We start from the raw sequence: 15,692 nt of genomic DNA on the forward strand, positions 1-15,692 counted from the left end.
TGTTTCTACGTGATTGGACCATGTCACATACATGGCTCCAGAAACAATGTGTCCAGCTCATGATGTCTGCAAGTTTTTCTCTTTCTGCTTTGCTGTATTCGCACATTTGAATTTAGGCTGAGATCATGCCACTACATCTGTTCAAACACCCCTGTGCTTTTCATTAATTCCTCTGGTGCATGGAGATTATAGTTAAATAAAAAAAAATTCCTTTTCTTGACAACACACTCTGTTGTACAAAGGCATTACAACATCGTTTGGACAGGAATTACTTTGTCTAGTTGAAATCCATGCAGATATGTGCATTAATGATTCAGGAAATATGTGAGTTTTCTTTTGGTACTGTAATGTATAAATGTATACATGTACAGATGTGATGTGCGAGGTACAGATGTGAGGTTTGAAGTACAGATGTGAGGCACAGATGTGAGGTCATAGGTCAGCTGTATCATAGTCTGTTCAGGCCCTCTACAGCAGCAAATACTTCTTGTTAGAACAAGCATGTGCTTGATTCTACTCTATTTTGATCCTCAATAAAGTATATGTATTGGGAAACTGGGAAAAAATTCCAATCGACATTCAATTAATATTCAATTTCAATTAATACTTTGTTATAGATCATTAGGAAGCCATGCTAGTCTCATATCTTCTTAGGCATGATCCTTAATGCCTCAATGTGCTGGATGTGTCTTCCAGAATCATTCAAGCTCAGTTTTCCCCAAAGCACTCCTGTGTTTTCCTGGCAGTATGCTTCAGGCTATTGGATTCTTGAAATAAATTCTCACCCCAACACTTGAGTACTCTGGAAAAGGTGGTTTTTTACCAAGGATTACCTTAGATTTGTCTAAATTCATCTTTCCCTCTCTGGTGATTATTCTTCCAGTACCTTGTCTCAAAACATACTCCCACAACATGATGCTGTCATGTTTGACTGTAGGTCTGATATTAATGAGGTGATGCTCTGGGCCTGCTTTACTTCAAACAGGCTCTTCTGGGGCTTTAAGTGAGGAATGGCTTCATCTGACCCTAACATAGAGATGCCAATTACTAATTTTGGCTAGGTGGTCAGATCTACCAATGCTCATATTGGTTCCAAACATCTTCCATTGAAGAATGATGTAGGCTACCCATGTGCTTTGCCACTTTCAATGCTGCAGAGTTTCTTATATCGTTTCTCAGATCTGTGCCTTGACACTGCAATGGCTCACTGGTCTACAGCCCATTCTCTTGTCGTCATGGATTCATTTTCTCTTATCTTGGAAATACACCATCAACTGTGAAGTGTTTTATAGACAGCTGTCTGTCTGTCCTAATTATTTCTAGTTTGCCACAGGTGTACTCCAGTGCACTTTTAGATGCATTGTAAGGAACAGTCGATAGAACAAGGCCAATTGAACAGAACAACTGACATTCTGAATAATCACAAGTTCATTTGCTATGTGAACAGTTCCATTCAAGCCAGATGACACCACTAACTGACCATTAAGGAACATATACAGCAGTGGAGGTTGAGATGGTTTGGAAACATGCGGAAAGATTTCATGAGCTCAATATTGCACCAACTCCCTTGAAGACAACGACCCACCCAGTGGAAAATACAACACATAGCGGCCAAAAAACCTAGACCAAGCAAATTGAAGAAGATTTAAAGAACCAAAAACTCGACCATTATCAAGCAAGAAGCGTCACCATGGACCAAAAGACATGGAGAAACATGACCAAGTTGGAAATCCTACAGGACTGAGAGCAGAGTAGAAGGGCAAACCCCAAAGGTCAGGATTAAAGAAGGAAGATTTAAATGAATACAGTCTGTATTTGTCTTTTGTATTTAATACATTTACAAAACATTCCAAAAATGTCATTTTGCTTTGTAGTGGAGTATTGCATGCATCCTATATTGATAAAACAAATTGAAAATGTGTAAACGTGCATGTGTCTGAAAAAGTTCCATATGCACATATTTAAACAACAAATAGTCACTTGAGTTTGTGTTTCATAAGCAGTTGCATTCAGCCAAGTATGACCATAACCCTTCACTGACAGATAGTTAAAATGTCATTAACCATGAACTACAGTAAGAGTGCAGTGTATGAGAAGGCACTAATAGAGACTATTAATTATAATCTCTATCACAATTTTGGATTTATCTGAGAAAAATTTCACTAATCTTTAACACCTTTTCAGTGGCTATGGTTATCTTATAATTTATATTCCAATGTGCCTAAAAATGTCATGAAAGAGCACATTTACAACACCTACAGACAGAACTAGTCACATCTGCAGAACTATAAATATAAGTTCCTTTCTCAAAACTGTCCTCCAGGGTGTATGAAATAGCATGACACTTTAATCTCCCACCCAAGAATGTGAATATCTTTCCCTAGTGAGGACTGCGGTTACATGACAGTCTGACAAGAAATGATGGGCAAATTAGAAGCAAGTGTGGATGTTGCATCCCTCCTTCTCTCAGTGCACATTCTTCCTCTAGTGTAAAACCCATCCACTGCAATTTAGGTCTTGACCCATCTAGAAATGCTTCATATGAAAATGATTTAGTGCGCCAGCACAGATTATGAACACACTGAAGAAAGTAACGAGAATCAGTAAACAGCTTTAACGAGTAAAGTTGGCTCAACACCAGTACCGATCCAATAGTGATATCTTGTGTTTGAATGTCAGCCGATACCGATACAGAGCCAATGTTTTTTCATTAAAAACCACTGTGGAGCTAAAGTTTATGTGACGGTATGGAGGCCCTCTGCCGGCCGCCCCCGTCAGCAGCGGCGGTGTTTATGTTGTCCTGTGTTGTGGTGGTATGTGTACGCCCCTCAGGTGGGTGGTACTCATTCGTGAGTTTGCCACCTGAGGGTTGTTGGTATGTCTCTATTTATGTTGTGTCCTTGTACTGGCTTGTTGCTGGTTATTGTTTTTTTTTTTTCATTTAACCATCATGGCTTTATTTTTGGAGCACCTTTTATTCTTTAACCCCTGTTTTCCCTGAGACTTGCAAGATCGCTTCCTTTTTTGGACACACCTGTGACTTTTAAGAGTAGTTTGAGGCTATTGCTTTGTGTTTGATGTGCTGTATATGCTATTTTACAGATGTCAGAGGGCCTGAGGTTTAACACTTCTGTGTTTTAGTAAGGGAAACATGGCCAAACACATAATCTATGATAAAATGACAGTTCTGGGATATACCCCGGGGTTTATTATCCAAAAGATGGATGCAGAAATCTTTAAAGGTTCCAGACAGGGTTACTCCAGGACAAGGATAGAGAAACACTGCTGTATTTGTTTTAGAACTGATTGAGTTCTGGTTAAGAAGAAGGTAAACATGTGCACATGGCTGATGAAACTAGTGCATACTGCCTGCGTCCCTGATTAGAGTACATGACTTACTACAGGAAGACATACCGGGAGCTCAGAACACACTCCCATTACAAGCTTTTTGTGTCCTCTGTATAATCAAGTGTATTTTTATTTGTGTTAAGATTAGGAGAAGAGATGTGTGTTTAGTTTAAAGTTTAGATCAAGAATGGGAGGCTGTGTTGCATAGTAAGTCTATTTCTTTCCATGTCAAACTTAGTTTCCATCACTTTGTCAGGGTGTAAACATTTGCTGATTGTAATCTGTCCCCACACTTTTCTGATGTAACTAATGATTTTACAGTTTATGCTCATGGAACTATATTCTAGCTAGCACTTGCAAAAGGTGCCTGTGTCTACCAGTCTTCGAGAGCAGTTATTAACGATCCGACTAATCCAAACGTTCCGACTCCCTTGTTTTATGGGCTGTGCGAGAAGCTCCACTCTATTACATTTCTAATTGTCGTCTCCATCCTGAGCACTTTTACTAGCGCTAGTGTTATTATGGGTCGTCATTCTCCCTCCTGTGAGGAACGGGAACACACTGATTTTTCCAGCAAAGGTGAAAAATATCACAAATGACATTTTATTGGCCCTGCTCAGATAAGAATATGCACGATATGAAGTCATGCAATATTAATGACAGTTTCGGGTGCTAGCAAAGACAACATACCCATCATTAAGTAAAAAAGGGAGTTAATTCTTTGAAAAAGATAAATTAATGAAGGAACTGTTGAATTTTAGGTAAAAAGGTGGATCAAGACATCTAACTTGAGAGATCATTTGCTTTGTAAATTTATGAACACACAAAATAACAGTAATTTATAATTCTGCATGTAATTATAAAACTAGCGGAAGGACAGGTTTGAGATTTACACAATGTCCTACTTCTTTATAATAGGGAATTATCATTTTCCATTGTTTAGACGTGCACTGAACGGACAACTGTTCCATCTTTTGGATGTCTTTGATGGGTTGACTGACACAATCAGATGTTTATGATGTAGGTGTTGATGGTCATTTGGCATCTTGAATTTCATTGAACTAATTGTGAGATGAATAACGACAACCCAGAGAATAGTTTTATGGGTGATGTTGCCACTTATTGTGTCATGAAAGACATTAGGAAACACTAAGGTTGTGTCAGACTTTCAAATAAAATTAACACCATTATCTTAGCTTAGCTAAATTATACAGTACCACTCTCCAGCTAGAGAAGTCTCTGGGAGGTTTATTTTGACTACTGCTCTCTCTATTTGCATTGATTAAAGGGAATTTTATTTCAAATACAGGCCCCATTTTAAATAGCTTCTTACGCCTTTGTGCCAATATGTCCAGATGAGCAGGTTTTAGTGATGGACAATTGTGTCAAAACATTTCTAATGAATGAATTAGAAGCTGCAACTCGAAGTTTGCAATGATCCACGTGTGATTGCCAAAGTTGAGCTTCCTTTCTGTCCCAGGCGAGGAGTGTGAAGCGAAAGAGGAGGAAGCAGACGCGAGTCTTCAACTGAAGCGTTTAGTGAAGCGAACGAACACAAAACCGAACATAAGAAGCCAATGTAAGCTCAACAATCAACGAGGCCACAAAGGGCTTAAATAGATGAGCACATAAGAACCCAAGAGCACTCAGGTGAAGTGTGCTGTATGTTATTGACCGCAGCCCACCAGTGTTACTGTGTATATGTGGTTGCCTATTCTAAGCCCTGTGTGTTAGTATGGCCTTGTCGGTGTGGTATGGCCTCCATTTTGCCAGTGTTGTTGTTTAAAAATACATATGATGATGCAGACCCACATATGTGGTTGAAGAGTATGGCTGGTCTCGTTGTTATGCATTTTCAGGAATTATAATGTTATTGGCCTGCCTTATTTCACATAGCAGTGTTTGAAATCTCCCTCGTTATACACAAACCATACAATAATCAATATAAGCAAGTTGAAATCTAGCATTTCACAAGTTGGAGTATTTCATCATTATTTCCCATTGGACGATTTTGCCTCTATTTATTGATTTTATGTAAGAAAGATCAAAGACCTCAACACCACCAAACACCTGCAAGATAAGGATGCTTTCTGCACCTCGCTGGCCTTGGTAGAGAGACATCAATCCATACACACGGACTCACAAAGATTCACAAAGGGGCTTTCAGCTCATTAAAACAACCATATCCAACACTGATAAAGCTATTTCTCATGTCTGCTATTGAAATAATTCATCTTTTTCCCATGACTGCAATGGAAACATTCTGGAATGTTCCATTTTAAACTTACACAGTAGCCTTGAGGCCAACTGATCAGCGTCCACTGAAGCGTCCACACTGAGCCCAGACACCTACACAGGCCTCTCCGTTCTTAGACTTTACTTTAGCTTTCATATTATCAGTTTTTCTTATTCAGTGCTCAAACAAATATCTTTTTATGACCTCAAGTTACGTTGCCTTCCCTGGCCAGAGAGGGTGTCCCTCTGGACGTCTTTACACATTCTTCACCTGTGACACTTTGTTTTCAAGAATGGGCACATGTTAGAACTGTAATCATGATACATTAAGCATATATCACTTTAAGCATTGTTATTAATACACTGCACAAGATAGACACGAGCTTTGACAAACTAGAACATAAAGTACATTTTGCTTGCAGTGTGCAAGTTATAACTAGTTGTAGCGTAAGTGACCACTAAATTACATTTTACACACTTACGTATTACTATGGCAGACATTATATATGAATTACATAGTGAATTATAACTACAGTATATATAATATCAGATGCCTAACTTGACAGATTGAGGATTGAATTCTAGTTGATTGTCCAGTATTACCCATGGTTGTGTGCCTTGTCATATGTAGAAATACCAGAGATCACAGGGCCTTCTCATGAAAAAGTATCTAGCTGGGATTTAATTTCAAGTGAAGGTTTGACTTTGAAATATTAATTGTTTAGGTAATGAATTCTGATTACAATTGCAACAGGATGTTTATTTTTAGAGAATTCCCTCATACAAATGTAACCCAGATCCTCTGTATAGCGTTTGTAAGACTAAAGGCCCACAAAATGTATCACGATTCATCAAAACACATAGTAGCCAATATGAACAAAACACACCACCTAACATTTACTGACTATGCACATGATTTATCGATATTCTGACCCTAAGTCTGAAGACTTACTGATGTTTTAAAACGTTTCTTCCATTTGTTGGTAGAGAATAATTGGGGCCAAAATTGTCTTATAATTCTGTAGGGTACCCAGCCATAAGCCATGACAACAGGTGATGCATTTAATCCTAACACTTCAGGGACCAGGAGGTGGCCTGGATCCAGACTTCATTTTAACTGCAATGTAGTCTGAGAATAATTCATAGAACTTACTGGGTAATATGACTAATATCTAAATAATAAACCCTAGATTTAAGAGGTTAATAATATGTCTGTTTTTCAATGTTGCTTTTAAATAAAACAATTTTGGTTGAGGAGCCTGAAGTTTAGACAAATTCTCTGGGAGACCATCAATGAGTACTTGAAAAACGGGCTGGTGGTTTTCAGCAGTCTTAAAGCACATGGCTGAGGGATTGACCTACTGTAGCTCCATGGAGTCTGTTATTTGGAGCACTGATTTGAAAGTGAAGATGACAGGACAGTTTTTTTTCTTCAGTATGCAGGACAAGACCTAGTGGGTTTGTTTTTACTTTACAGAACACACACAAAAAAACAAGACAACTCAGAAAACACTGCAGTCCCTCGCATTGTACAGACGAGTGAAGATTTCGATTTTCCTCTTGTATGCTCAATTCTGAGACCTACTGTGTTTCATGGAGGTTACTTGCATGACATACAGTGATGTCCATCAGAACTGATCATGTGATTGAGGGGCCGTCAAACAGACGTGGGAGACAAGCTAAGAGAAGCTATGCGTCTCTCAGAGAGATCTCATGGGAATACTTTGACAGCGGGCAGTTTTCAGATCCACAGTGACACCTAGTGGCAAAGGCAGAAATTGCTGGAATTGTTTCAGAGAGAGAGAGAGAGAGAGAGAGAGAGAGAGAGAGAGAGAGAGAGAGAGAGAGAGAGAGAGAGAGAGAGAGAGAACAAAAAACAACAAAAAGTTTACATTCCATGTGCACTACATATTAGCAAAACATAGCAAGACCACTATTGCTATGCTCCATAGTGAGACAGCAGATGTTAAGTCCTATCATTGAAGGCCAGCTAACACCTCTCCTACAATCCAGTGTCTGTCAGGAATTGTAAACAAATGCAGCATACCAGAATATCTAAACAGACAGAACAGTTTAGAAGGATTAATTCCTTCATTAAATACTTTTCTGCTTCTGTTTTATGGACACAGATTTTCTTGTTATAAAACACCATAAAATTCAGTCCTGAGTTTACAGTTATGTTTTATTAACAAGCAGAGCTAACTCACACACTTACCACAAATAGACACCGAATCAGTTTTACCACCAAATACAGTTGGCATAACACCAACATTTATATTTCAATACTAATTCCATATCTAGCATCACACTAAAACCAACAATATCAAAACAAGACACCTAAACTGTATTTAGTTGAATTGAATGGCAATCCAGTCATTGAAACCCTGAAGAGATGGTTACATCATGAGAGGTCAGTTGAAAGACCTCTCTTTGTAGAGGTCAGGATGCTTGTTGCTACAGTAAATTGGAGGCCTTTTTAATCAATGATGTCTGGCCTCTTTACTGTGTACATGCCCATGTGATTGGGCAGTCGAGATGTCAGAAGTGGCATTTGTAATCAAGCGTCTCAACTAAAGTTACAAGCAGCCAACATGTCATATAGTCAAAGAGCGAAAAGTATCAAAGGTTGGAGTATTAAATTATTTAACATGATTTTGTTAAAAAAGTGATACATTGTACATTGTATTCACTGTCCTGGTGATTACAATTATATAAAAATTGCTTTGTGGATTTCTTTCCCCTGAACAGGGAAGAGGTTTTCCTTGTTGAAACAGATTGCAGAATCTTTTGTAGCTGTGGCTCTGATTCTAACCCAGGCCAGATGGAGATAAATGTATCCTTGTTTGTCTTCAACTTCTAGGGAATATCCTGTCTGCTATAGTATCTGGAAATAATTGAAACAAAAGCCAAAGAAATACAGACTATACTCTCTCTCTCTCTCTCTCTCTCTCTCTCTCTCTCTCTCCCTTTCTCTCTCTCTCTCTCTCTCTCTCTCTCTCTCTCTCTCCCTTTCTCTCTCTCTCTCTCTCTCTCTCTCTCTCTCTCTCTCTCTCTCTCTCTCTCTCTCTCTCCCTGTATATATGTGTGTGTGTGTGTGTGTGTGTGTGTGTGTGTGTGTGTGTGTGTGTGTGTGTGTGTGTGTGTGTGTGTGTGTGGCCCACATGCAATTCAGAATCCATTACACACCAGACTAACTGGGTAATCTGAAGAGAATAATACATTTTTATTTAATGGAATCAGTGGATATTGGGTAGCTGTGTATATAATTTCCCCCATGCTTATGAAGAAAACCAGTGACTAACTCACCTCAGTCTTGCTCAATTACTAGTATGAATAGTGGCAGTTCCTCAATGAATATCAAATGACTGCTTTTCCTGCAAACAAATAGTCTTGCTCCACTGTTTCCTGTCTTGAAAAGCGATACGCTGAATAACAAACAATTGGTACAGCACAGAGTGAAAGAATCCCATGTCAGTCAGTAAACTTCTGAAACAGCCAGCATATACGTATCACAAATGACTTAAAACAGTGGAAAAGTTGTGAACACCTCAGTTCTGGGTTTGGTTTCTTTTACCACAGTATCATGACTTTGTTACATGTTGAGATTGTTTCTTTTAAGCCCAAGGAAGACAGGAGTATGAAAGACAATAGCTTTATCATTGATTGAATTTCAGCAAGATTAATGATGTGCCAGACTGGATATAGCGGACTGATGGTCATGCTTTGAGTTTGGCTAAACAGCTTATATTGTTTATTGCTAATGAGATGAGAGCCGTCATTACTGAGTAATCCAGCCCAGATGCTAATCAGTTGCAAGCATTATTGAACTGATTATCGCTACAAAAATCTAGTTTCATGTCTGCCTCGTCTAACAGGTTCCCCTAAAAAAACACTATTAACAGATTGTGATGAGATTAGTGCAACATAAATGTGAATCCGCAGTGACTAACGGCCCATGCACGTGCAAATATGTACAGCCGCAGCTGTGTGAACGGCCTCCACGACTGTTCTGAGAAATCTCCACCAACAGCTAGTAAAATTGCGTACTAGATGTCTGGAGGCGATTCGTCCAGGGGGGAGCACTGGCTTGGCACTTCTGCCTCATTGTTTCGGGATGAAATCTGACTACATGAGTTCTGCTCTAACGAGTGGAAAAGAAAAGCTGCCACCTATATTTACATCGCTGGTTTGGAAAGTGTCGGAGGAGCCTGATGGTGTGGCGGAAAAGCCCCGAGCTGCCTGCGACCCGCGGGCAGGAGGAGCCTGAAGATCTCAGGGCTCCACCAACCAGGTCTTCCACACCACACGCCACCAGCAGCACACCTTCACTGTGTTCGATTTCATGTTCCTCAGGTTCAGATTTAATGGCATTGAGAGGCCCCATGTGTCTGCGTAACCTAACACAGGAGTAAGCCCCTTTTGGGTCATTTTCAGATGTTATTTGTATTCTCTTGTATTCGTAGTATTACAATCAAATGTTAAACAGGAAAGGTAAAAACTAAACGTAAAATACAGAACTAGGCAGCATTAAAAGGGCCCAGAGCAGTTTAACATGAAACATTTGGCACTTCACTACTATAAAAACAACTCATTTGATTATCTGTCTTTGTACATCCAACATGGCACTGATGTAATTCCCATTTTTCAAGCACACAAGCTCATGTTGTTTAGCTGCCATTACATTCCACACAGAGTTATTCACATTTTGCTACTCCAAACTATAGACCCACGGAGTATGACATCATACATTACCATTATGCAGCCCCCACTAAAAACATTTGTTCACAATGAGGTATTTTGTTCTTAGCACTCACAGTCATGATGCTCAAAGATACGTAAACCTATATAACAGTTGTAAAATCTCTCATTGCTTTCACCCAAAGAAACAAAGCAACTACAGCAAACATTACATCAGAGCAGTGACAATAATGGCAAATAGAAGGATGTTGTCAACACCACATGGTCTTTCCCTATACAATTACATCAGCATAAACATTCATGCATCGCCGAAACACAAATATGTTCTGTCTCATCGCATGTGTCATGAGAGGTCCCCTTCTGAACATAAGACTCAGCTATACAACTCTTCTGGTGTAGCTTTTTGCTTCTGGAGGAATAACGCACATTCCAGTTAACCAATAACTAAGATGCTGATTATTCCATGACTAGGATGCAGTCATTTCTCCCCTCGGCTCCAGCACGTCTGCTGAAGAGAGAGTCCTGAAGAAGGGAGATGTGTGTCGATACAGATGGCTCTTCATCGAGACCTCCTGAGGCCTTTGTGGCCAGTGTGGTGGATCGTGCATCACAGCCTGTCTAGACAAGATAATGGCTGCGCAGAACCTAAGTTATGCAGAGGCATGTTCTCTGTCTGATGCATCTGTTCCAGCTTTACTACTTATCTCTATTCTGCTCTAGATGTATGAGCATCATTACTCAAGCTCTGGGCCTAGCTGGGGCATCAAACGTCACACCTCTTTTTCCTGAGACAGGAATTGCCCTCTTCAGAGGTTGTAGAATAGTTCTATATGCACTCTGACTCAGTGCTGTGTCTCAGTGCTGTGACTCAGTGCTGTGTCTCAGTGCTGTGACTCAGTGCTGTGTCTCAGTGCTGTGTCTCAGTGCTGTGACTCAGTGCTGTGACTCAGTGCTGTGTCTCAGTGCTGTGTCTCAGTGCTGTGTCTCAGTGCTGTGTCTCAGTGCTGTGACTCAGTGCTGTGTCTCAGTGCTGTGTCTCAGTGCTGTGTCTCAGTGCTGTGACTCAGTGCTGTGTCTCAGTGCTGTGACTCAGTGCTCTGACTCAGTGCTCTGACTCAGTGCTGTGTCTCAGTGCTGTGTCTCAGTGCTGTGTCTCAGTGCTGTGTCTCAGTGCTGTGACTCAGTGCTGTGTCTCAGTACTGTGTCTCAGTGCTGTGACTCAGTGCTGTGACTCAGTGCTGTGACTCAGTGCTGTGTCTCAGTGCTGTGACTCAGTGCTGTGACTCAGTGCTGTGTCTCAGTGCTGTGTCTCAGTGCTGTGACTCAGTGCTGTGTCTCAGTGCTGTGTCTCAGTGCTGTGACTCAGTGCTGTGTCTCAGTGCTGTGTCTCAGTGCTGTGTCTCAGTGCTGTGACTCAGTGCTGTGTCTCAGTGCTGTGACTCAGTGCTGTGACTCAGTGCTGTGTCTCAGTGCTGTGACTCAGTGCTGTGACTCAGTGCTGTGTCTCAGTGCTGTGTCTCAGTGCTGTGTCTCAGTGCTGTGACTCAGTGCTGTGTCTCAGTGCTGTGACTCAGTGCTGTGACTCAGTGCTGTGTCTCAGTGCTGTGACTCAGTGCTGTGACTCAGTGCTGTGTCTCAGTGCTGTGACTCAGTGCTGTGACTCAAAGGGGATCCAAGTTTGCATATTATTCTCAGATTCGTTCTTCAGTAATCCCATAGTTAGTATTGGGATTATAGAGTCTTTATTGGTTTAAAAGACAAAACTAGGTATAAAACACTTGCTAAAACTTTAGGAACTTTAAAAGGTTTAAACAAATTTCCCTTGCGTGAACAGTCCAAGAACTCAGCTCAGGAACTGGTTTGATTCTGGAGTCACCAAAATAGCACAATACTGAAGTGTTTACATTTTCCATGCAGGTTTAAAGGATTTTAATTCTTTTCACTCATAAGTTTGCAGTCCAAGTCAAAATCAACACAAACTATCTCAATAACGTGATGCTTGTATGAAGATCAGATGTTTAAAACAAGCCCCCAACAGGAAATTCCATGGACTTGTAGACATATTTGGGGGGAGCTTCATTTCTTCTCTACATGGTAGCCTAGTAGAGAGGAGAAAATGCTTCCCCTCCCTGACAACAACGCTACTCTGCATTATATACTGCAAAGAAAGTCATGGGGTGGTGGACATTAGGAATGGGAAAAGTTTTGGTATGTTTCCCCCTTAAATCCTTATATATGTGCTGTGTATGGGGCCACATGTAAACACGCTCTCTCTAGTTCTCAGCGGTGAGAACCTGGCAATGGTTCATGTGTATTCACATCTGAAGACATCAGGGACATGGCCATCCCTCTCAGCACATGCACAGTTCATGACGTGAACATATCACAACAATTCATAAATCAACAATATGGCAGTGTGCTCTTTTTTTTTTTTTTTTCACAAGCCCTCAGTTTCCCTTCCTCTCGTCATTTCATCTTCGCTCCAAGCATCTGCTAAGCTGCTCACAGGTGACGACAAAGAAATTTACTGCATGCGGATCAAAGGTTTGTTCAGCTGAATCCGAAAGACAGTATGGTTTGGTTCTTAGGCTGATGACACTTGACATCCACCCTTTCAATCTTTCTGTCTAACTAATCTTTCTGTCTAACTGCTTTTAGCTTAGAACTAGTCATATAATAACAAAATAACACATACTGTTTAATAATAAGAGGCTTCACAAGCCAATTTCATAAATAGTCACATTATTGAAATGAGAATGGCATAGTTCTTTTTATTTGAAACAGAGATAAACAGATAAACAGATTTGCTGTCCTCATATTTTAGAAAACAAACAAAATGTTGAACAAATGTTTAAACTATTAATGAGACTGTTTTAAGAAAAACAAGTAATGGAGTTGCCAGGCAGATTGTTATGGCTGTTCTGCAATGAAATATAGGAATCAATCACAACCAAAAAAAGAGAGACCACATTCATTCTTCCCCTGATTATGACCTGTAGGCAGAATGCATTAGACACCTCAATTCAAATAAAACGAGAAAAATCTGTGAAATTAAGAATAGCAAGGCAAAAAAAACATTTACTTCTTAGTTATTTTTGTAGAATATTGTACTCAGCACACCTGTCATAACAGCGACAGAAAAATCATAAACATTTTTTTCATGCTGCTTTTACCACTCGCCAAAACCTCGGCAGTTTTGGGGGGGTTCCTTATTATCATCTCGCACATGTGTCATTGTAATAAGACTGAGGGGGTTTATTTGAACAACCCAGCCATTCATCACTCTCTGGGTTCCTGCTGCTGTTGCCTCTATATTTTCAAGCTTGTCTCGGAGCTGCTCAGCTGGACTAAATGTTTTTGGACGTGTTTCTTGACAGGTCAACTCAGAACCACCAGTGCTCCATATAATCCGTTCTGGTCAAAGAGCAGTAGCTTGACAGAGCGTTCTGAGCGGCAGTGTCCCAGTGGACTGGGTCTTCCACTCGTGACCTGTGTGAAGTCCCACATGACATCCACATCCGTACAGAGGGTGAAGGTTTTACCGGGACTCACCTGGTTCTGATTACAGTAATTGGCCATTGTAGTAAGGGAAGTGTGTGGAGTCTGTCTGAAATTTGCACTGAATTATTTGCAGCGGGGGGAAACGTAACCTAAAACCCAAAAACCTTCTCTGTATTATATCGACTGAGAAAGGATTCACTTTGTGAAATTGGCATCCCATCAAAAAAACCAATACTGAAAAACCGACAGATACTGTTATTTGTTTCAGTTTGCTCTTTGAGCGTTTATAACCTCGTATGTGCAGCAATGATGTCCCAGTGAGTTGGACATGTTGCACATCAAAAGCATAATCTACTTTTGTGAAGTATAAATCAGTACAGACCAGTGATACTAATGCAGTTTGATTTTTGGCTTTTGAGATCAATGTGCTTCATTTATAAACACATGACCAGTTGTTCCTGGCAATAAAATCTATATATATATATATATATATATATATATATATATATATATATATATATATATATATATATATATATATATATTATTTTTTTTTTTAAACATCTCAAACATCCAGCACAAACAATTTTATTTACGGCACAAATCGGAACCAAATTTACGGAACAAACTCAAAACCTCAAAGGGTATATTCACAGAAGATTTTTTTTTAGATTAAATACCAACAAAGATAAAAAAAAACACACTTGCAAAAATAATCACATAAGCATATAATCATTTAACTATTTTCAAAGCACAGAAATACTGTGTCTAACTGTGAAGAGAAACAGGAAACAATGGAACATTTTCCTTTCAGTGAGTCCATACTGGTGAGATTTAAAGGCACAGTCTGTAGGTTTACTATTGCAGAAGTAGTATGTCATCCGGGGAAGTTTCACATACTGGAAAGATTGATTTTGGTTACATACTGCATACTGCATACTGATTTGGGGCCCAATCAGGACGCGAGTAGTATGAAGATGAGACCATCACTGGTGTTCTGAACCTTTCTCATCACTGTCTGGATAAATCTTTGATTTCTGTTGCACAAATGAAAACAATGACCTTTAATCAGGTCCTGTTTTAATCGTTGCTTAACATCTGAAAAAATTCATGTAAATTTGGTCTTTAAACATGAATACCTGAGCTCTAATTGCATTATAGAGTGCTGCAAACTAAGGTTTCAATGTTTGCCTTGGAAAGGCAAAGTATTAACTTTCAACTCACTATAGAATTATCAGCTAAAGCAATATTTATTTTACATGTATGTCAGATTCATGAAGTCAGTGTTCGAGACTAAATCAATCATTGTCATGCCTTTGTATCACTGCTGTAGGTCTGGTTGGTCTTGTTGGTGTTACAGCTAGCGGAGCTGGAAGGCTCTGACCTCTCCCTGGTCTTTGCCACGGCTTGTATAAAGTGACCAGTTAGCATGTTGAGGAGGAAGTGCTGAATGAGCTTTTGTGGCTCTAAACATCTACCGCATTCTAACCAGCAGACATTTGAGATCACGTCATCTCCTCCTGCGTACATATCCACATGCAGGCATCCCACCATACACAACTCATCGACTAAGCAGTCACATTCACTCCAGACTGTTGAGGTGTACAATTACTCACACATCCCAGAAAGGGGATTAAGGCCGGGGGGGGGGGGGGGGGGGGGGGTGGTTTGGGGGGGGGGGGGGTGTCTCAGGGCAGGGGGCATGAGCGATGGGGTAGGGGTTGGGGGTCGGGGTTTTCCGTTAAATGTGACTGGTTGCAGAGTTCACCCTTGAGAGGTGAAGGAGGTTGTGCAGGTTTGCTCCTGGAGCAGGGAGCTGAAACCATGACGCCCAGAGCTGAACCAGTACATCTGCTCCATGTACGTGAACCCACAACGGTCTCCACGGGCCACAGTAGGTCTGCTTGATG

The sequence above is a fragment of the Brachyhypopomus gauderio genome, chromosome 17 (genome assembly GCF_052324685.1).
Source record: "Brachyhypopomus gauderio isolate BG-103 chromosome 17, BGAUD_0.2, whole genome shotgun sequence".
Classification (NCBI taxonomy): domain Eukaryota; kingdom Metazoa; phylum Chordata; class Actinopteri; order Gymnotiformes; family Hypopomidae; genus Brachyhypopomus; species Brachyhypopomus gauderio.